The following is a 23,902-nucleotide window of genomic DNA, read 5'->3' on the forward strand; positions in this document are numbered from 1 at the left end:
CAAATTTGTGCTGTTCTGCATCATATTTAAAAAACAAACAAACAAACATGTGTAACACTAAAAAATTAATCATAGTAAAACAATAGTAGAATATGATCATATGTCATGACACCATTTCATTAAGTCGACAGTGTTTATCATTAAGCATCAGTTTCATTTAAATGATCAATTAACTAATGGGAACTTAATCCACAAGACTATTATATGTTTTGTTCAGCATTTGAGAGGAACTGAATTTTAAAGTTTCACCAACAAACTTTTTTTTTTTTTTTTTTTTTTTTTACATCTTTTTTGTCTGAATTAAAAATGTTGTGACTTTGCTTTAACATTTCCTGTTTTAGTGAACCTTGAGAAATCCTTTACACACAAAGATCTGAGAGTCCTTATGTGCTAAGGCAGTCCAACACCTGTGTGTGTGTGTGTGTGTGTGTGTGTGTGTGTGTGTGTGTGTGTGTGTGCAAGTGTGTGTGTATTGTTTGTATGTGTGTGTGTGTGTGTGTGTGTGTACACACAGAGGTGCAAACAGTACTATTCTCTCTCTTTCCCCTATCACACTCACCCACCCACTGATCCACACACAGACAGCAGTATTGATTTTGCTGTCTCCAGGCTGTTGAGAGTGTGTGTACTTGTGTGCGTGCGTGTGTGTATAAAAGGGATTAAGGCCCTCGCTCAGCTGAGATACCATCAGCCATCAACCCTGCTAGTCCGCTTCGGGCTTTCCCGCCTGCCGCATTGTCTATTCTGCTCCGCTATGTGAAAAATGTTGAATATCAACAATGGCTTTCAGTGGTGTATTGTTGAGTTTTTGTATGAACTAATCTTGCCTCAGTGAAAGAGACCTAGGGCTTGGACAAAACGTCTAGAGCCACAGCATTCCTAGCTGGCTCTCCCCTTGAACACTGAGCAGAAGGCTGGGGCTGAGGGAGGCAGAGTAGAGGGGAAGGCAGGCTGGAGGAGAGGCAGGGACTGAGAGAGCCGAGGCCGGGGTAGGAACACCGTGCCTGGGGGTGAGGGGGATGATGGGCCAGGGGAGGCTGGGGGGATATGTGTGAAGGTGGAAGGGTGTGGTGGGCACAGGGACCAAGCTAAGGTGGGAGAAAGGTGAGGCGGAGGAGAGGCCACGATTAAGGTGGAAGAGGAATGCCAGGCTAAAGGAGGGATAAAGACAAGGGATGAGGTTAGGAGAAATGGAGGAGGAGGAGGAGGAGGAGGAGGAGGAGGAGGAGGAGGCCAGGTAGAGAAGATGAAGTGATAGTGAAGAAAAACTGGGAGAATGAGGAATTGATATGAGGGGTTGAACTAGAGAGAAATGTATGACTTTCCTGCACAAAAATACTGATTGAGTGTAGGAGAAGACAGTTGAAGATGAAGATGTCTAAGCCCTGTTAAGCTGTAGGAAGTAGACAAGGCTGAGACAGGTGGCAAGACAACTGGACCCAAACACAGAGAGAATAAGAGAGAGGAATTCAGTAATCAAGCTTTAGGAGTGGGGATTCTGTTTTCCTTTTCCTGCCATGGATGTAATGCTGGTCTGGACAGCGGCCAGCGTCCAATCAGACACCAGGACCGTAGGCCTTGTCATAATGACAACCATGACATCACTGCAAGGTAAGCTGACTGAAAGATTGGCTGAATGATTGACTGACTCTGTGACTGTGTTACCGACTAACTGAGTGACACAGAAAAGTTTGATTGGCTGTCTGAATTTCCGTTTTTTTCTTCTTTGCATCCCTCTTTCTCACCTCCTCTCTCACTCTCCTTGAAACAAGCTCAACCAAGAAAGAGTCCTGGTGTGGATGCACATGTGGGGTGTGTGAGGAATAGCTGTCGGAGGCCATGAAGAGTTTCCATGCAGGCTTTCGTGGCTGTGCTGGTGTTTTAATGCAGATTTATTTGGTAGCAAAATGCCTGTGGTGCTGCTCAGGATGAGGTTTCTGTCTATTTGTGTCGAGACCTCGGTGGTCTCCCTCCGTGTGTCCCCCTTCCTGTCCCGCTGTGTCTGATGAAGCTCCCGCAGATGCAGGGCGAGGGGAAGAGAGATGGAGTCGATAGTGATCTTTTCCCTCTGTTTGGAGATTCTGCTTTCAGATGATCATCTTGGAGTCATGGCAGAGTGACACTATGTTAAAGGAGCAGTTTAACACAGTTTTATCTGTATTGCACTTCAGCTAGCCACAGCAAGTCAGTGGCACATCCACACAGGGAGCTGAGCAGCATGAACACAGCCTCCTGTTCAGCAGAGGAGAGGTCCACATGCCTTGCTTAAGGGCACTGCAAAGTCATTTAATGTGCACCAATTCCCTACTACAACCACGATTCTAAAAAAAAATGGGACGCTGTGTAAAATGTAAATAAAAGCAGAACATGGTCATTTGCAAATTAACTGTGTTCACCAACAACGGTTTTAGTGTTCCTGAGCTCGTGGTGAACCTCTCTCCATCCTCGCTTGTGATCGACTGAGTCTTTCCAGGATGCCCCTTTCATACCCAATCATGATACTATCACCTGTTACCAATGAACCTGTTTACCTGTGGAATGTTCCAAACAAGTGTTTTTGGAGCATTCCACTTCTTTCCCAGTCTTTAGTTGCTCCTGTCCCAACGTGTTTGAAACGTGTTGCTGCATCAAATTAAGAATAAGCAGATTTTCACAAAAGCTGATGAGCTCAAACATTAAACAAACTGTCTTTGTACTGTTTTCAGCTGAGCATATGTCAAAAATGTTCAGCAAATTATCATATTCTGTTTGATTTATTAACTTTTTGGGAATCAGGGTTAGACATTGCTAACAGTAAATACTAAAATAGTGTTTTTGCAGTTACCTTTATTTGTTAGCAGGAAACGACACAATGCTTGGACATCATATGTCAGTTAAACTCCGAAAACATTTGTTTTTGTTTTCCTGGGTGATCTTGGAAGTGTTTCACCGCCATTATAAATGGGTTTATAGTATATTTACTGATAGTGATAGTACTACATTAATATTTCAAGCATATGTTATTTTGCCTGCCTAGAACTGGTATGTGGTGTGGTTTTAGGCACGTTTGTTGAGTTTCCATGCTCAGATTTTCCCAGCTGCTCAAACTGGTGACCTCTGTCACCTGTGGTTTCTGCAAACCTGCAAACGGCAGTTTTGTGGGGATTAAGAATTATTTCACTTTGGTCGTGATAATTATCAAACCTTAAGATGCTGGAGCACTAAGAAGCCAGTTCAGAACTTATATATATATGTATTTCTATAAATACCACATTCTTTTCACAACTTCCACAAGGTGAAAATATAAGAAATTGTTTGGTATTTATGGATTCTTCTTCAGAGACGTAAACACTCACAGCGGAGCGGTAGTTTTCTCTTTTATAGTGAAGGTAACACAAGTCGTTTTAGACACTGTTCTCACCGGCACGTGGGGCCTACAGGGGTCAACATGGTGTGTGTGTGTGACAGTTTGGGGTCAGTGCCACGGAAACCTGGAATTGAGAGATGGTTGGCTTAACCCCTCACCCGCCAATACACACACACACACACACACACACACACACACACACACACACCCACACACACACACACACACTCTCTCTCTCTCTCTCTCTCTCTCTCTCTCTCTCTCTCTCTTTCTCACACACACACACACACCCACACACACACTCTCATGGACATGTGAACATCGGTGCAGTCTAATCGGCGGCCCCTGGTGATTTGTCCTCTCAGCTTGAAGCCCTGTCATTCCTCCCTGCTCTCCTCACAATTACAGCCCTGAACTGAACTAGAAAATCTGCTCCAATCTAGCAATTAGTCCTGAGGCCACTGGCTGTGTGTGTGTGTGTGTGTGTGTGTGTGTGTGTGTGTGTGTGTGTGTGTGTGTGTGTGTGTGTGTGTGTGTGTGTGTGTGTGTGTGTACGCGCGCTCTTTGTATTCCAATCCTTTCGTGGACCAGGAAGACTGAAGTTGGTGACAGCCAAAGAGTGATTTTGTTGTTTGTGTTTCTGAAACATCAATATATCCTTGCTAATTTCACATTTGTACCTTCTTGTGATTATTGTAAACATATTAGTCTGCAGAGGAGATGATTGTTAGCCTCACACCGATGATTGATGACTGCTTCATCGTCAGCCCCTTTAGAAAATCCTGCAACTTATTGCTCTCCTTGTTTGCATTGTGTCGCCCCTTGTCAGTCTGGAATTACTGAAGGGGATGAGCATTTTGGATTGGAGATTTTTCCAATTATCAGAAATTCTAATTCTTCACTTGACGTGAATCACTATCTTCATATTCTGTGCTGCAGTGCAGAGCTTTTGTGCCAAGTTGAGATACCTTCGTCTTACACACAGACTTTTTAAACATAATTATCACTATTGTTAATTGATATTGTTCAATTGTTGTTAATAAATTTGTCCATGTTAGGGATGACTGGTAAGGATGTCAAAATGAAGACACTTGTCATAAGTTAGTGAAGCAAAGATGTTGCAGCTTGTCTCCATGTGAATTTAGTGCAGAGGACAAAGATTTTGGAGTGGTTTTATTCCTTTGTGAATATCTGTTTTATTCACGTATACACCCGGACAGAGAGCACCCTCGCCCTGTTGTGTTTTGTGCAGTAAAGCAATGCAAAGATTTTGCACCAAATCCAAAAATGTGCACTTTAAATGATGTTGCTCACATTTGTGTTTTAGGAAGTTGTGTTTGTAATTGTGACATTTGCCCCCTTTAACCCTTCAACCCCCTTGAGCAAAGTGCACCAAACTGTTTTTCATAGAAATTAGTTTTACTTTTCTGATTTGATTTTTCTGATATAAACTAGGCCACTCACATGCCAAATGATGGCATTCCCGCCTAGCTTGTCCTCATTATAACAACATGTGACTTGCCTAGCTGAGTACAGTAGTTACCAGGCAATAAGCCTATAAATAAAGAGTGAAAGAGCCCCAGGTTCAGAGGGTTTAAAGTAATCCCAAGGACAGTCCTTACAAGTGTGGCAAAACCGAATGAAAGTACGAGTGTGTGAGGATGAGAGGAAGAAGTGGACAGGGGAGGAGAGGAGTGCGGCGTGGCCGGGATGGGATGCAGAGCGGGGGTGGAGGGAAGGTTTTCATGGCCGGGGGGGCGAACAGGCCTGACTGGGCAGCGACAGAGACGCTTAGTGCCGCCTGGCTTCCTCCTAAAGACTCGGCCTCCTTTCCCCCCCGCACATCTTGCTCCTGTGTCTCCTCTCTCTCCTCTGCCACCACTCTCTCCTTCACTTTCCTCTCTCCTCCTTTTGTCCCTTCCCTCCTTCACCCTCCAGTTCCTCCTGCTTTCTCTCTTTTCTCACTCCATTCCTCCATTTCTCTCACTTCCTTAGTTTTCCCCCCCCTCTCCTCGTCTGGGCCATTATAGACACTCAGCAGCGGGCTCAGAGGTGGGGGTGGGTGGCTGTGGTGGTGGGATGGGGAGATTGAGGGGGGACAAAAGCCCTGAGATGCAGCGGTCCGACGAGAGTGGCTGGCTTTGAAAAGAAGCCGGACGGCTTCTTAATGCAGCTAGTGGACGGACAGACTCGAATAGACAGACGGAGGAGACTCAGCCCTTTATCCTCGTCCTTTAGCTGATGCCTGTTTTGGCCAAAAAAGCACATCATCCGCCTTGTGCCCTTCCCTCTATGCCTGATGTTTTATCAAACACATTAAGATGTGATGGAGGGATAGGTGGAGGGAGGGTAATATAGCTGAAGGCCAGACACTTAAGAGGCTGACGGAGAAAACTTTTCCCCTCCCTGAGAGGCGGAGAGGCAAGCATGTGGATGGGATAGAAGAGTGTGCACGTGCATTTCTTTTAGAGGTTGCATCTCTTTTATTGTACATTAAGGCATTATACATTAGTGTTGCACCATTCCTGCCGTGCAGCTATTGTTCAGGTTAATGTTAAGGGAGAAAATACTGACAGTGAAGTTGGATGGTGCACATTACGAGGGCTGAAAGTGCTGCTTCCAGGTTTCACAGCGCTGCTTTTGAAGATGCAGCTCGGCTAGAAAAGCCTCCGCGCTAAAACACTGACATGCAAACACGATCAAACTCGTATCTTGTCATCAGAATAGTTTTTTCGGTGGGAAACCTAAAGCCTTTTACTTTGATGACTGCTTTTCTTGCTGTTAAGAGATCAATAAAAATAATGAAGTAAAATAATTTTACAAATCCATAACTCTTTGTGACACTAATCTTTGTGACACAGCACCAAGGACAAACAACACTTTTCTTCAAAAGCTTCAATCGTAAAACAGATGAGCTGAATGGATTTACTGTCCCACTCCCATCTCTTATCAACCTAATTCTCTCACCAATTATGGCAGTTTGTATTCGGTGGTATTATTTTACTCATAGGGGAGGGGTCTTCAAATGATATTTTCTGCCTACGTTTATTTACTTGTGTTGGCTGTCTCTTTGTTGTGGGTGGTGTAAGAGTATTATTATGGATTTGGCTCTGAGAGCTTAGCTGGCCTGCGATTCTGATATCAGCTGGACTTTGATCAAATGCAACAAGCTCTAAATCCACTTTAATCAGCGCAGCGTTCGTTTAGCTCAGGGACTTTTCTGAGAAGTCGGGGGAATAAACACAGACTAATTGACACTTCAGTGTTTGCGCTAATAAACTTTAATGAAGCTAAAGTTGCATGAAAAACATTTGTGGAGATCAGCGTTGTAATCTGGGTACAAGGGTTGGACTGACAGTGGCGTGAGGGCTCGGTGAACGAGTTCAAGTTACAGATTTGTGTCTATATGAAAATGTTGATTATCACTCAGTGACAGTGTGACACTGTACAGCTCTGTCTTGGAAAGACATGTCATTATATATCATCAGGGAGTAGTAAAGATTTGTCTGTGATTATTAAACATACAGACATAATGACTTGAATTAGACCCTTTTATTGTCAGTCAGAATGAACTGACAGACACATCCCAGAGTCTTTGTGTGTTGAGTTTGGATTACTATTTGGTTACTTAAAGCTGCTGTAATTGATATTTCTGCACAAGCAGTGGATCAGATGACTGGGTTATGTGAAAGGTGCAGTTGGAGTGAGTATCATCACCATCTCTGCAGTTCCCTACAGCTCTGTTGAGCTTTTTTTTTAGCATCCTCTTTCTCCCTGGTTTGGTTTTACAGCAACTTTAGTGTTTGGGCTCACTCTCACAACACTTACCAGGCTCGCTCTGACATGCAACAGGCGGCTCTTTTCAGTAAAAAGCTCCAGCATGGTAGAGCCAAATATCAATTATTGCAGGTTTGAAAATGATCAGAACTTTGCAGATGTGGGTGTTTGTTTTTAGGCATCTGAACCACAGCAGTTCATCCGTGTTAACTGTTCTGCCACCAGCGGCTTATTTCAGTTGGACATTTTGTTGCCAGTAGCAACAATACAACAACAACCTGGAAAACAAGGAAACTGTAAAAGAAGGAAAGGTCCTTACGTCACAATACCAAGCACTCAGACTTTGAAGTGTATGGGGATGCCTGGAGGAGCGCAGTAACACCCAACATATCTACGGCTTTTGATGAAAAATGCTTCGACCTAATGAAAGAACACACTTTAGAGATGAGGCTGCTGGCTGATTTTTCCAAATGTGCGCATTTATTTATTTGTTGTTTATCTTCAAATCGTGTCCAAAAATGATTATAGGGATAATTTACAGGAGTTGCCAAAGTTGCAAGTGAATTGTCTCATATTGAATTTCAGATAAATAAATAAACATATTTGAATATCACATATTCGATTGAAACATGAACAAACCTCCTCTCATTGTTAATGGTGCGATAAAACTACAATCTACCTAATTAATGGTCACCATATCAAAAAACTGTGTAGCTAATTTACTTACTACTACTTAATAAATCGAGCATAATATCAACATTACTTGCATGCAAATATATTATTGAATTAACATACAAATCAGACCAAGTGAATCTTGAAAACACATGAAACATTTGCTAAATAACATACCAAAATATGTGGGGGCTCCACCACACAATGATCACCTGGACACTGAGATTTATTGCAAGTGTTTATCTCCCTGCATAGTTGCTCACTGAAATGTTATGAAAAGCATTGATTTAACAACGTATCAGAAGTAATTCATCTTTTCCTCCTTTTTAGCCCACAACAGTTCCGTGACATGACACCCCTGAAAGGAAAACCTAAATAAACCCAAGAAACATATTGTTTTTTGTTTTGGTTTATATTTGCTTTTTAATACCTTCATTTAAAAAATTGGAGGCATGAAGGTACAGCATTGTTCGACCTGCAGCCATGTATTATAGAGTATTAGACCTCAGTGTGTGTGCATATTGACAGAAGCATGGATAGACTGACAGACAAAGAGGTTATAAAAGATGAGAGGATGGTTTTATTGCACAACAATAGGTTTATAAGGCTTAAACTGATCTGTAGCATACCTACAACAACGGCCAAACACACACACACACACACACATGCACATATGGATGCAGGCATGCACATGTATACATACAGCAACCCCGATCAACCTGAGCATGTGCCAAAAAGTTGCACACACACACACACACACATATAGGGACAGCCAAATCCGGCTAGCCCTCTCCTAAGTCCAGCCAAGTCTATCTACTGTAGCCATGTAGACACACACACACACACACACACACACACACACACACACACATGCCCAACAGCCAGACCCATTGACACGTGGGCCAACTCCCCATTTAACACAGAAACACACATATGTAAAATGTGACCACACAGCTTAGCCCCCCAGTAAGACCCACAGAGACGACCGTAGCTGTGCGTGTGTGTGAATGTGTGCGTTTGTTTGTGCATGCGCTCACCGCGGTCAGTACTGAGGCCTTTCTCTGTGGTTGGGGAGTGCGGATGGAGGGATGGAGAGGCAGAGAGAGAGAAAGAGGATTAGAGTGACATGGAGACAAAGCACAACAATAGTTTGTCACATTTTGTCAGAGAGGATTTTATGGAAAAGCTGATTTGGAGTCTGCCACCAACAAACAACGATCGGAAATATGGGATTTATTACTAAATCAGTTTGAGAATTTGCATGAAGTTTAACAATGCCTAAGTGTGTGTGATACTTTCTAAATGTGGCCGTGTGTGCGTATGTGTGTTTGTGTGTGTGTGTGTGTGTGTGTGTGTGTGTGTGTGTTCATGCGTAAATTTCAACAATAAGACATGGTATGAAAGTTATTTTAGTTTGGATGTGTGTGTGAGCAGTGTGTTGGTATTTTATGTTGTCACGTCACTGTTTTGCACTGATTACTCTTTGTGAATGCTTAACATGATGTTTGCACATTACACTGTTAGCATTTTTTGCTATATAAACATAGTTTCCATTAACACTTCTTCAGCTAGTGTTGGAATGCACATCCACATCGCTCAACATCAGCTGTCTGGTGATTTCAGTCTTCTAACTTTTAGTATTTACTGTAGGAAAAAATGGTACATTATATTTTCTCCATCTGATGGTCATAATCAGACGACCAAAACCAGTGTGAGGAACAGAAAGCCCTCAGAGTCATTTATTTGACTAATGGAAACAATTTTGATCTGAAAGTGACAATCGTAGCGTACATGTGCAAAACATTTAAAACCCAAGTAAATGCATGAGGTTATGGAAAAATAGCAGAACTCATAATGCTCATAATTACATCATCAAATTTTCCACCAAATTTCAAGTTTTTGGGATATTTTGCTAACTTATACAAATAAATGATAAAGGAAGTATAACTTCCATAGAAAACGTCTGTCTGGTACTCGTTTCTACATGAATTTATGTTCTTGCATTTAATGTCAGACTTTTTAGTTTATTATGTGGGTAAAAGTTTTCTGCAGAGAAATGTGTTAAACGTGAGTGGCCATAAATATGCTTTCACTTGCACCCCTGCCATCCTCTAAATCAACCAAATAAACATCAGTAAATTGATCAAATAGCAGATTTGCTGAAACATATTGTGCATCTGTTGAGGGATTATTGCTCTTTCACCTCTTTGCTTGCTCAACGAGGCATTACTGCTGCATCGAAGCCTCTGCGAGTCAAGCTACTTTCATCTGCAGTTTAGCGAAAATGTCGCCAAACCAGCGAGCAGCGGGGGCTTTCAGGCGCAGGCAGTGTAAGGCGGGGAAACAGCAGGATCGGTTTGAAGTGAATGAAATGATTTAATGTTTCAGAGTCGGCCTCGCCCCTGGGGAATGGAACGATATGGGCTCCTAATTGACACTAGGTCAACTACTTCCCTCTCTCACACACTCACACACACCCTCACACACACACTGCTTTCTGTTTCACACTGTTTCTGCTTCAGCTGTCTCTCTCTCTCTCTCTCTCTCTCTCTCTCACACACACACACACACACACACACACATAACAGTCTCGCCAGTAGCCAGACCAGTCCAGTGCTGGCCGGTGCCGGACAAACAAAGGCCTGTGCTGTCTGACTATAATGATGGATGACCAGCAGTCTCATATTTTATAGGGATTTCACAAGAGTCAGTCCGTTCCCAGGCTGAGCTACAAGTCAATAGTCCTCTATGAGGCTTCCCAAAATCTCTAAGACGACATGTTTACGAAATCTTGAAAAAAGCAGAAATGTTTTATGATTTTATTAGGCCTGAATCAGCCATTGACGGAGCAGCAGTTAATGACAGCTGAATGTGATTAGCAGGGAGTGGAATGCTTTATTAGTGTCAGTATTAGCTGATTGGCAGAACCCCAGTGGTCATTATAGTTCACTTTTGGATTGTGTGGACAGATTATGCACAGCAGTCGTCTTGTGAAAGTGTGTTTTGTGTTTTTAATGGGACCTTTTTAAGAGAGTAAATCTCCGTCTTAACAAGTCATTCAGTCCGTTATTGAGTCCTGAAATCTGGTTTTCTTAAGAAAGGCTAAAAAGAAGCTGCTAGTGGGGTGGCATTGTCACACTGCAACTCAAATTCAGCTCATTTCAAGCATTTTCCAACCAACGGCAGTTCTTCTTGATTTTTTAAAAATATATTTATAGTCATTTCTAGAAAATACTATGAACAGTAAAACCTGAATGGAGCGCCCTGGTGGCCTTAAGGATGCTGATCATGGTCGGTGTTACAGGTTTGACTAGAGACAAGTGTTCATGTCATTTCTTCCCTCACTTCCTGTCTTGTCTCTTCTGGTCCGGATCAACTCATTTTTGCTCATTTCAAGAGGAAATAGACACCGCTGTCTTGACTCTGACAGTATCTGTCTATAGTTCATAAACGACTTCCTGAAGTGCAAGGCAGTGTCACGTGCAGTCTGGTCTGAGCCACGGCCTCCTAATAAGACATATAAAAGCCAACCTCATTGCCATACAAGGATCTTGATATTGAATGATTCTGCAAAATGTCAGATTGTGTTCACTGACATCATTTTCACTTTCTACAATATGTGCCCATGCTGTGCTAGATTGTGGTTCCTGCAAAATAAGCTATGATTAGCATTAGATAACAAAAACACATGCTTATGGTTAAGGAAAAATAGTGTTTAAGTCAATTCTGATAGGATGTCAGACACACATCACACCTTTCCAAACACTCAGACCTTCACACCCTCCCCACACAGCTCCCTGCACTGCCACTGAACATTGGCTTTGGATGTAAATTTGAGTTGCAGAGCTCTTGTTTGGAGTCAAGAGATGGAGAGTGAGTGACCGAGTGCAGTAGGACTTGTAGCAGTTTGTGGCAAATCTACATCCTTGATTCCGCTCAGACACACCTTCCATTCAGTCTACCTCTGATGCCTCTGCATGTGCTGAACCCTCGCTAACATTAACCAGAGGTTCAGACAGCTCTGCCTTGGCCTTTAGTGAAGGTGGGAGACTGAGGGGGAGAAACGCCTTCCACTTCAAATGACCTTTGAGTTGCAAATGTCTGGTCACTTGTGGCGCTGGAGTCAGTGTTATTGCTTTGGAGTTGAATGATTTTTTTTTTGAGCAGAGAACATTCAAGCTAGCAGTCTTTACAGGTTCCTCTCGGTTCAGGAAGAATGAAGTGCTGCTGCTCTATTTGACTGTGGCAGCTTGTTAATTGGTGGAGCATCATGCTGTTGCCACACTGTAAGAAATGATCCCGTTAAATTACAGTAAACTACTGGCAGCTACAGTTGCCAGCATGAAACTGTTATTCTGCAGTGTACCTACCGAAATCTATAACAGTTTATCAGTGTAAAAAAAATACTTCACAGTGCTGTATAATTTGTAGCTTTACAGTATAATACTGTCAGCTGGTTGGTTGCATGATACTGTTATTTTAGTGTTCTGACTGTAATCTCCACAGCTCACAGTTTATTACTGTGAAATGTATTATAGAACTGTGGAATCTAAAATGAAAACCCTGAAAATTGCTATCACAGAAATGACTTGGACAAGTCAGTGCCTCACAAAATGAGTCTTTTATTAAAGTCAATGCAGTATCCAACACACTCAGTAACTAACAAATTTAAAATACTTTCATTTTTGTAGAATACATAAAAACAGTATCCATAAAAGCACCATCCCCTAAAGCCCCACTCAGAGTCCATGAGGTTTCTTTATGGAGATCAACAGTTGCTTCTTGGACACCACGAAGGTGTCTCTCTGGCCTTTGTTCCTCTCTTTAGGTTGACACCAATGAAGCACCTGAATATGTAATAACAGAGAAAGCATGTATTTGGTATGACTGATCTGCACATAAAGCATGCACCAAATAAAAATTGGAGGATGTTGTCCCATGAAATGACCTGTGTCTCATCATTATGAAACAATCATCTTGTTTTTATAAACCATTTTATCACTATGAGAAACAAAAAATGATTACAAGTTTCCACACTCTCGATGAGCAAAAGAGCAACATGACATGACACATCATGCAAGACTCGAAATAACTCAACGACAAATTGGTAAAATGGAGCCTGGTCCTTCATGTAGATTTTACTACAAATCAATGGAAGATCACATCTCACCTCGACGTTTGATTAGATTACAAACATGAGTTAAACATGAACGGCCGAGCTGGCTAACTCAGCTTAGTTTGAAGATTGTGTAGAAATCAGATCCCGTGGCTTTGAAAATCAAATAAATTGACTGGTTACTGGTAACATGGTTTAACAGAAAGACGTCAAATGTTGTCCACTCAGCAGCTGAAGGGGAGGCGCTAGCTAACGTTAGCTGAAAACACCTGTGCATGCTAGCATCATGCATTTAACACGAAAAAGAAAAGTTCATAGAATATGAATTCAGCCCAAAAGTGAGATGACAGGCTGACACTGACGCTGATAAAACCGTAGTGAGCTTGTTCAGTAAAGCACAGGAGCAGGATGGAGGACGATGTTTATGAAGAACAGTACATTACTGTACAAAATGTCCTGTATTTTTACAGCATTTCGCGACAGTGCAGCGCTGGAGTCTGTTTGGCCTCACCACAATTTAGACCAGGTCTAATTATCCTCTGGTCGGTGAGGACAGGGTCTGACTGTCCTCGTTTCCAGTTCACATCACGTCTCTTTTTTTAAGAACACGCATTGATGCTCTTCAGGTGTGGACAGATTTTCCACAGGTGAGGACCTCAGGGTCTTGTCACAGGCAATAAAACCCAAATGATGTTTTGTACCCTGCTTCACATTCAGAGTTGCACACATTCACACGGCTGACCAGTCCAGCCACCAGCTCCACCTGCAATTATGCTGCTAATGCTTTGCTCAAAGGCAGAGGACTTTGAAGGTGAATAGTCACTCCCTTTCATACCTACATTATTCAGTTTTCTGTGTTACTCCACACGTTTATCTCATGATTTAAAAGCAGAAGGAAAATGTGATCTCAATTCTTCTTCTGGTAACCTTCAGTCGCACAGTTTTGCATCCCCGCACAACATAAAATGTGCTGAAGTTAAGAGTCCCGCAGATGGAAGCTGTGACACAAACAGGAAGGAGTGCAGGTGTCAGAGGCGACGCCACCAGATGATCAGCTCCCTCCGTGACATTTTCAACCCCCTGATTTTGAATGTGCAGCAAGAAAACACGTCTTGCACATCTGAACTGCGCCGCGATGACATCTAATCAGATGCCGGAGGAGACGATGGTGTCAGAGCTTAGAGAAAACACACTGATTCCCCACCGGCTGTATTGTCACTAAACGCCGCTTCTCTCTATGGACTGTAAATGATTTAATTTGAGCGCCAGATGTGGCGTTTAGATTCTGCTAGGGCTCGTTGAGAGAGATAGAGGGAGGAAGAGAGAGGGAGAGAGAGGGAGGGATAGAGAATGAGGAAATGACAGGGAGGAGAGAAACAGCTTGGCAGACCGACAGCCAACAGCAGCACAGGCACTTGACTGAGCTCTCAAACACCATGATTGTGTGTGTGTGTGTGCGTGCGTGCGTGCATGCACGAGTGTTTTTTTTTCCCACTTGTGTATCATGACAGCTGAATGAAAATCAATCTGCTTCTACATCTGCCATCTTGAGTGTCGGGGAGCGCAGATGGGCCTTCCCTGTCACACTGAGCTAGCTGGCAGCCGACCAACTCAGGTCTTTCCACCTCTTCTTTCCTCTCCTTTCCAATCTCATCCTCTTCTTCTCTTCCCTCCTTCTTCCTCCTCTCCTCTCCTCTCTCCTCCTCTCCTCTGCCCCAGTCTTCTCCTCGCTAATCAGATGCCAGGCTCTGAAGAGGAGTTTTTTCCTGCATCGACATCTCCAAGTCACTCTGACAGCAGATGTTTGGGGCCTTTCGAAGCTGCAATCTGGGCTCTAATCACCCTCATTGACGGCTCCGAGGGCCCCTGTTGCAGCTCTGAATGGCAAATTAAAGCGTTTTTAGATAACGTTGGTAATTGGCTAAATCGTTTATGAGCCCGGAGATCACACTTTTAATCTGCAGCCTAACATGACGGATCATGAAATCGAGACAGATCTCGTCCGTGTGTGTTTTGTGGCGTTTTTCCTTGCCCCTCCAGCCCGTTTTGGTTTCTTTCCTGATGTGTTACAGTATGTTTGATACTTAATGATTTGCCCATCAGATTAACAAACACTAATCGTTCTCTCCGCTGCAGTCTGTCTCCGTGTCATCCTTGCTATCCTCTCTCCTCTCTCCTCTCTCATCTCCCGAGCCCATCTCATCTCTGGCATTAACTCCATTAGCCTGGTAATTGGCTCTTAAAGCAGCGGCCACAGACTCCGAAGGCCACTTAATGTCCATCTCCTTCCCTCCCTTCTTCTCTCTGCTCCCCAGTCGATCATCTACCTTCCTCAGTAAATAGCATTAACTAGTCCCGCATAGAATTCTGAGGCCATATTAGTGTTATCCTCCCCTCTCAGCCTATTGCCAGGCTTATGAGTCCCGATCGTAGCAGATGATATGGCTAAGTGGATATTTTTTTCTCACATCACTCCAAAATGGGGCTCCAAATAACCCCCAACTGTCATAGATGAATATGTAAATTCTGCGTATGGAGATCTGCCTCCATTTTTTAACCGAGCCAGAAAAACTAAATCTGTATTTAAAAGATGTGGATGTGGAAATTCAGCTCATCATCACAGCCTGCACCCCCTCAACGTGGGCCTTGCTTTTCATTTCCGCATAGAAGGCGAAATAAAATGAAGGTCTTTCTCTCCGGTGTGGAGACTGTTGAGGTAAAGAGTTTTCATCCGGAATTTTTTCGATGTCTTTATTGGTTTAGTGTTCCTTCAAGAGGCTCACAACACAAAATCCATCCTCAGTTTAAGTGCACCAGCAATTGTTTTTACTGAACACTAAGGTTAGAGCTCCATCCGTTTCTGGTTGTTGCATCATTGCATTTAATTCTACTAGAGCTTGAACTTAAAAAATAAATAAATGCATAAAATAAATAGAGTCCAGCTGCAATCTGATTGATTTCTGGATTGTTTCTTCGCTGTCTTAGAGTGTTCAAAATGGTTTGTAATCTCCTTTAAGGCTGGTCCTAATGTGTGGTTTCATAGTCAGATGAACATTTTATGGGAACTGAATTCGACAGCAAACAGTTGAAAAAACACTGGTTGAAGAAGTTTTTTATTGGTGTGCCTTTTGTGTAGAGCAGAGGGTCCAAACCTGGGGGTCAGGATCCCACCAATTGGTCATAAGATAAATCTGATGAATGGTGAGACAATGAATTAGATGGGAAAGAAGAAGAAGAAAAATTCTCCTACATGAATTTCTGTTCATTTTTTCTGACTGTTTCTTCCTTTGCTTTTGTTTTTTCAAAATAAAAAAAATCAGGTAATACTGAAGTTCTACATTTCGATCAGAGAATCACTGCTTACGACTCATGGACATGTGCGACCTGAGACCAGGGGTCTCCAGCAAACACTGATTCACTTTAAGGGATCTCAAACCAGAAAGGTTGGCAACCACAGTTCTAGATGGCCTCAGCGGTCTGCAATAAAACATTGAGACAAATTTCTCTTTATGTTTGATGGGCCTGAGGGTTCATTCTTGACTTTAAAACCAAGTTTGAACAAAAATATAATCTAAACTCAACATCCACTCACTCAGTATTACATTAGATACTAAAACTACATCAGTGTAACGCTCAACTTTTTTGTTCTCTTTGTCTCTTGCGTCTTGGTTTTTCAGTTTGTTGACTTCATGATGCTCTCTTTATTTAAGTATTTGTGGACTGCATGTATTCTGATGTATTCTGATGTATTTTGTAAAGAAGGTTTCCCTGAAGACACAATGACATGAACTAATGAGAGGGACCACCCTTCAGCACCTTCACCATTTTTGTATTTGTTATGAAGACGTATAAAGTTACAGATTTTCTTCTACTTCCCACTGTTGAGCTACGGCATCTCTATATGTACATATACAGCGTGGCTAGCACACCTTCATAAGCTTATTACTGAGTTCACATTGTGCTCAGGTCTCTTCCTTTCAGACGTCGATGCACCAACAACCTTGGACTAGCTTCTCGGGGCAGCTCGCTGGTTATTGTTTGGATTAATGACTTTCTGACAGCATCGGGACGTCTACACGGATGTGGGTGACGGCGACATCAGGCCGAAAGACAAACAATCCCGTCACTTACCGCGTGTTTGATACCAAGGCTACCCAGAAGAAACATTTCTCTTGTTGTTTACACTCTCTGATGATTCTCTAATCCTTCAGATACCTCCGTCTCTTTTCCGTTCTATGGATGTGGGGCTTTTTTGTGTTGTTGTTGCAAAGCCATCCTATCTGTCGAATGAAACCTTGGTGTCTCATCTTAGGGATTTCAGAAACAGAGTAATTAGTTAGCGATAGAGGAGCTGTTGGTGTGAAATGATAGCTGCCACCACCCTCCACCCCCACCCCAAGAGAGAGACAAATCAATCAATAACCTGCTGATTTATTTCACGTTCTTATCGTCTAATTTAATTGCTAGGTCTTTTGTATCTGCGGAGTCGTGGGGGAGGTGGTGGTGGTGTTGAGGGGGAGATAAATAAGGGGAGGGTGGAGGGATGTTGCAAGAGTTGAAGACGGAAAGAAACAGCAAGTTTTTTGTGTTTTTTTTTTTTGTGTTGGGTTTTTTTTTTTTGTACTCATGTTGTTTTTTTTCGTCCATGCGTGGCGGCATTTTGCCGGAGGCGTTTCGACACAGCTCTGTTTGACAGCCTCTGCGGTGTATTTACTGCTGCAACACTGCCTCCATTGGTTCATAACTCTACAAGAAGCAAACACACACATACACACACACACACACACTGGAGGAGAGAAAGGCAGGGAAGACCAATCCTTCGACAAATTATCAGAAAGAAAAAATTTAATTAGCAATATAAATGCCAGGCGGAGTACATTATGTGCAATTGTCTCGCTATCTTTCCAGAAATTAGTCTTTTAAAATGAATTTGCTGTATTAATCATCTCCTGAAATATTTTTTGATCACTGAATTAATAGTTTTGCGTTGGGGGGCTGTGTTTTTTTTAGGTATTCATTGACATAGGTGATTGCCTCTTAATTATGACAGCGTCCTCCTCCTATCCGCGCCTATTAATTCCTGTGTTGTGGCGTCGTGGCAGCCCGCTGCCTGGCCCTGTATCTACTAATTACTTCTCTAATTGAATTTGCTCTCTGTTGCCAGGCTGTTTTTTAAGTGGCTGTTTGTTGCCGGGCCTCATTGTGTCTTTGTGTGACAGCTAGCTGCTCGCTGCCACGCTGACGGGAATAGGATGCACTCTCTCTCTCTGTGCTTTCTCTATGCCTCTCTCTCTCTCTCAGTATTCACATCTCTCCCTGTGTATCATTACCTATACCTCCCAGACCTATGTAATGCTTCCAGTATAAATGAAGGAGGGAAATTAATTAATGAGAGCCAGTGAAACAATTACACGCCCCTCCCCGCCCGCCGCCCTGCTGTCATTGGTTCAAGCCTCTGTAGGATTGTTGTGAATAAGAGCCCGCCGCTCTTCAACCACCAATTCAAGATGGCACGTCTTTGGCAGGATGATAAATAGCATACAGGCCAGTTATTCGCTCCTTTTCCATCAGAGGCATCACAGCCCATTGTGCCACAGCTGGATGTCAACTTTATTCTGCCAAGAGATGAAGATGACCTGTGACACTTTGTGTACCTTGGTATCGAGTGGAAGTGACAAACCTGTTGGTTAGATGTTGATTAAGAAATGTGGCCTAAATGTTTGAATTTACTGACAAAATTTCTAATGAGAGGAAAGAATTTCCTTGGTTCATACTTGGGACTACTTCATTCGTCTGAACTGCTTTTGAATTAAAGGTCCAGTGTGTAGGATTTAGTTGTGTACGTAGTGAAGTTGCAGGTTGAATGCACCTCTTCTCACCCTTCCCTTCCAAACTAGTAGGAAAACCTATAGTAGTGCAAAAGACTCTCTCGAGCCTGTTCAGTTTGTCCGTGAGCTACTGTAGAAAGATGGCGGACTCCACGGAAGAAGGTCCGCTCCCTCTGTAGATATAAAAGACTCATTCTAACTTAACAAAAACACAATGACTCTTATTTTCAGGTGATTATACACGACTGAAAACACAATGATGAATATTCTATTTTTCAGTCGATCCCACTGAAACCTACACACTGGACCTTTAAAGTACAAGGTTCATTTCATATCATTCTACAGCACAGGGTCGTATGCCAGCTGTTTATGCCACTCACAAAACAAAAAAATGATAGAAATGGATGAAGAATTAAGTAATAAAAATAAACAATTGAGGAGTCTCACAGCCTGAGGAAAGAAGCTGCTCTGCTCACTTTAGTGCTATTATGTCATCCCAATAGCAGAATTTCTACATTTTCTTTAGACAAAATAAGATTCCAAAGCCTGAATCTGACGATAATGAATGTCTCGGTTCACTGCTTGTGTCTCAGGTAAAGACACAAGGCCGTCTCTCTGTGCTGTCTCTGGAGGACGTCTGCTGAGATAATTACAGAAACATCCCAGTCTGCCATTTCAATCAGACAGGCAAGGTAACTATAGTGTACTTCACACCACTTGTAGCGTCCTTCGTATTTGTACCCTGGTTCCCCTGTTCGACATGCAGGCAAAGTTCTGGGGTTACTGGAAAACTTCCTGTTGTGGAAAACGGTCACTACGTAGCCTGCTGGAGCTCCGGCTGAGGTGGAGCGACAAGTAGCTAAGCTCGTGTGTAATTGCACGAACGTGATGGACATTGATACAAGGAAACATTACAGACAAAGAACTGGGTGATTATATCACTGGATGTGAAATGAAGGCAGATTTGTAGTAGCAGCCAGTCAGTCATGAGGCCTCCTAATCCCAACAACAAGCTTACGAAGACCAACTTCTCGTTCGGTCACACTCATGGATGCATTCTTCTCTGAGAAGTCTACGTCGCCTTCCTCCGTTCAATAAAAACACTGAAAATAACCCCAAACTTTTGGCTGCAGCAGGATGTAAAACAACATTACTGCTATCATTATCGACCCATCTCAGTCAAACTCTGCTTCGTACCTACATCCCAACATCTTCTCCTCCATCCTGCAATCCATTACCCTCCTCTCCTTCAGTCACTTCGTCCTCACCCAGCCTCACCCTTTCAGTTGTCTTTGTGAAAACTTTCTCTCCCCATGTCTCTCTTGATATTGATCCCTTCTCTGCCTCTCCATCCATCCATTGCTCTGTCTCACCCCTCCTCTCTCTCTCTATTGATCCCCCCCCCTCACTCTCTCTCCCTCTCCCTCTCTGCTTGCTGCTATCTGGCTCGGCCTTTGTCTTCTTATCGAGGTTTCAGGGTTTATTCTGGCTGCTGTTATTGACAGGCCTCTTGCTCCACGGCCAACTAATGCATCCCTAATCCCACCTTTGTTACTCAGGAATGTTCTCTCTCTCTCTCTCTCTCTCTCTCTCTCTCACACACACACACACATACACATCCACACTCATGTTATGCCACAGCATAAGTGTGTGCAGGGTAAAAAGGGCCACGAGGATGTTGATCCCAGCTTTCTATTTGTTGGGAAAGCCATCTATCAATCAAAAAGAGCCTGCTGTCTGTGTGCTTTTGTCTGTGTGTGTGTGTGTGTGTGCACACACCTGGGAGCGTGCACATGGGTCTTGAGTGACAGGCCGAATCGTGGCTGAGGACGTTTGATAAGCTTGTATTGTCGGCCGTCCGTCCCCCCTCCTCCCCACCCGCTCCACACCTCCACCTCGATAAGAAATACATTCGACTAGAGCTGATAACGGTGTCAGGAGCTGCAAAACCCCACTCTAAAGAGACCCGCACACACACACACACGCACACACACACACAGTACGCCATGGGAGGGGTGTCTTTCTTCAAACACCTTGGCTGTAAATGATACTCTCAACAAACAGTGATGACAACACTCTGGGAAAAAAGATTCAGATATCGTTTGTGTGTATGTGTGTGTGTGTGTGTGTGTGTGTGTGTGTTTGTAGGGAGGATGATGTGTGATATGGCTGGAGGATATGCTATAGGCTTACTGAATAAGGTCTTAGTGATAGCACCGCTGCATGTGTGTATGTTTGTGTGTGTGTTGTGAACAGCCGCAAAAGAATACAGTAATAGGCTTAGAGCGGCTGAGGCAGAGTGTCAGACTTAGCAAACAACATGCTGCTCTCAAAGACTGACTGACAGCTGTCTGTGTGTGTGTGTGTGTGTGTGTGTATGCGTGTGTGTATGCGTGTGTGTGAGAGAGAGAGATGTATGTTGGAGCGTACATGTGTACATGTATGTTGCATGTGGTTCAGTGTGCAACAAGCTCTTCAGTTTCAGGTGTAAGTTGAACACAGTTTTTACAATCGGATCTTTTCAAACGTCGTCCCTGCTGTTTGAGACGCTCCTCACTGAGGTTAAACATGTCATCACCCAACCCAGAGAGGCCGTCAGCAGACGAGTAAACCTGCAGCCAAAAGAGTGTTGTAATTGCCTCAGAGATATCATCACCACGTGAAGGAATATTGTTGCAGTGAGTAGACATTTTGATCACTGTGGCGAGAAACATCATCACCAAGTTTAGAAAGGTCGCCACTGTAAGCTCAGGCATCGCCAGTCTGACACAAATGTCACCACCATGAGTGGAAAGCGTCATCAGCAATGACAAAAATGGAAATGCAACGGCATGATCAGAAGCTTTTACTAAAGACCAGTCGTCAAAGTGCAGATTGGAAGTACATCCTCTGTATTTTCAAACTTGACCAAAGATCGATAAAAACCTGTAAAATCTGCTTTCATTAAATCCTTTGAGTCATTTTATAGTTTTAGTACGAGTACTTTCTGTTTCTTGACGAGTATTACATGCTTTTGTTTACTTGGTGTCAAATGTACTTAGCGCTGCAAATTGGTCTGTTAATCGATGAGTCAGTTGGAGGAAAATTAATGTTTCAAGCAAAAATGCCAAAAACCTGAAAGGAGTATTACATTATAGTAAATTGTTTTGGGAGGTTTAGACTGTTACTTGAACATAACAAGACATTTGATCGTATGGTCTTGTACTTCAGGATATCATGCTGGTATCATTCTGATGTTCCATAGACTGAACATGAATGAATCTTTCCTGAAAATAATCACTAGTTGCAGCCCTAAAAGTACATGTCCCGAGGTCATGTGTGTCTCTATGAGAGGTCATGCAGATGCATCTCATCATTAGAAGGTCTGTGGGACTATACACAACGTGTCACACTGTATTTTATGTATTTCATTATTGATCTTTGTGCCTTCAAGCTACCAAGATGACAAAGTTATTTACTTATTAATAATTCAAAAACATGCCTTTCTGGAAAAAAAAAAAAAAAGAATCAAATGCTCACAGAACACAGAGTAAAATTAGTTTGCTTTTGACTGGACCATGTTCCTTTGATGTCAGATGTTAATGACCTAACATGCATGAAGTCTAATCTTATTTGTTCTATATGAAGGAAGTCCAGTTTCCTTGTTCTTCTTGTATAAATGAAATAGTCACTTTTGTTGCTACTGTTCAGTTTCCCACCACTTCATGTCTCTGATACTTTTGATTACATGGGTTTTGGAGACCTCAGTGAATTATCAGTGGAGCGCCACCCAGCTTCTACCTGAGATTACCGCAGTCACTGAAAACACCTGCGTGGCACATTAATGTCTGTGGGATCTGGTTTTAAACATGGATTTAAAGCTTTTATAACCGTTTACTCCTCATTTCTGTCCAGGTTATGACATCACTCGGGTTAATGAAGCAGCTTCAAAACAAGATTTTAGATTCAATACGCCTTTAATTGTGCAATAAATATGCTGCAGTGGCTGTTTGGTTTAAGTTTGACAGCTGAAATGAAACTTGTGATATAAAAACAGCCATTATTTAGTCGTTGTATTTAGTTAACCATGACAAAATCCAGGATGAATATTGTAAACTTAGAGATTCTATTATACGCAGTATATCTGCCAAATGGCATCATTCAGTTCCAAGGACTGTCGCTGAATGTTTCCATGTTTTCTCAACATTTTTATGATTCCTAAATAAGCTGCTGGTAAAACAAATTTCAAAAAGGAATCATTGTTTCACATTGAGGCATTTGGTTAGTGGTTTAACACAACAAACAACAACAAATTCATCACTAAGAGAAATAAAACATTACAAAATGAGTGCACATCATCAGTCTTCCAATATTCACATCAATTCAAATTTTCACATTGATTTCACAGGAAAACAATGTCAGAAACATAAAGAACATGATAGTTATGAGAAAAAAAAAATTAATTTATGAACCTAGTTTGCTGCTTGATAAAAGTTGATGTATACAATAAAACAATAAGATGAGTAAGATATTACTCGTGTTCAGAAATGGGAAGTTGACAGCATCAATATGGTGGATCAGAAAAAGAGAAGAGGGAGAGAAATGAGAAAAAAAAAAACAGGTTTTGCACAAACATCATTTGCACAAGTCGTATATAGCTGCAGTGAAAGAACAGTGACCTGTGAAGAGATTTCAGGAATAGGGCCAGAGCACGATGGAGATAAAGGAGGAAAGAAAGAGAAAGCGAAAAATATAAAGAAAGAGTGAAATTACCAGAGGGCAGGAGAAAAGAGGCTTATTGTGCATGTGCATTAACAGGGTGTATGATGAAGTTAGTTTTTTTGTGTTGTGTGCAGTGACTAGGGGCTAAGGAGTCAGGAGGAGGGGGGGAGGAGGGGGAAATCAATGGCAAATTACACGCGCTCTGCTGGCCCATTGTACAGTATGGCTGCTATATCCTAAAGAAGGCACTTCCAAGATGATGCAGCCAAATGGTGGATGGACTTCAAGATCATTTTTATTGATTTTGAGGGGCCGTCAACAGAGGGGAAGGAGGGGAGGGACGAGGAGGAGGAGGAGGAGGAGGGTGAGAGTGTGTGTGTGTGTGTGTGTGTGTGTGTGTGTGTTGATGTTGGGATGTGTGTCACAGGGCCAATACAATAGCCCCAGCCCAGAGCCTGGCTT

General features: G+C 42.6%; 1 protein-coding gene across 4 annotated transcripts in view; it reads left to right on the forward strand.

The window, feature by feature from the left end:
- Positions 1–881: 881 nt before the first annotated feature.
- LOC143316750 (uncharacterized) overlaps positions 882–23,902 on the forward strand; it is an 83,796-nt gene continuing 60,775 nt past the window's right edge. The window contains exon 1 of one of the 4 annotated variants that reach the window (XR_013076605.1): positions 882–1,611. The gene's annotated coding sequence lies outside the window, so the exon portion shown is untranslated. The remainder of the gene's footprint in view (positions 1,612–23,902) is intronic. The other 3 variants (XR_013076606.1, XM_076724381.1, XM_076724388.1) reach the window with 3 other exon arrangements.

The sequence above is a fragment of the Chaetodon auriga genome, chromosome 3 (genome assembly GCF_051107435.1).
Source record: "Chaetodon auriga isolate fChaAug3 chromosome 3, fChaAug3.hap1, whole genome shotgun sequence".
Lineage (NCBI taxonomy): Eukaryota > Metazoa > Chordata > Actinopteri > Chaetodontiformes > Chaetodontidae > Chaetodon > Chaetodon auriga.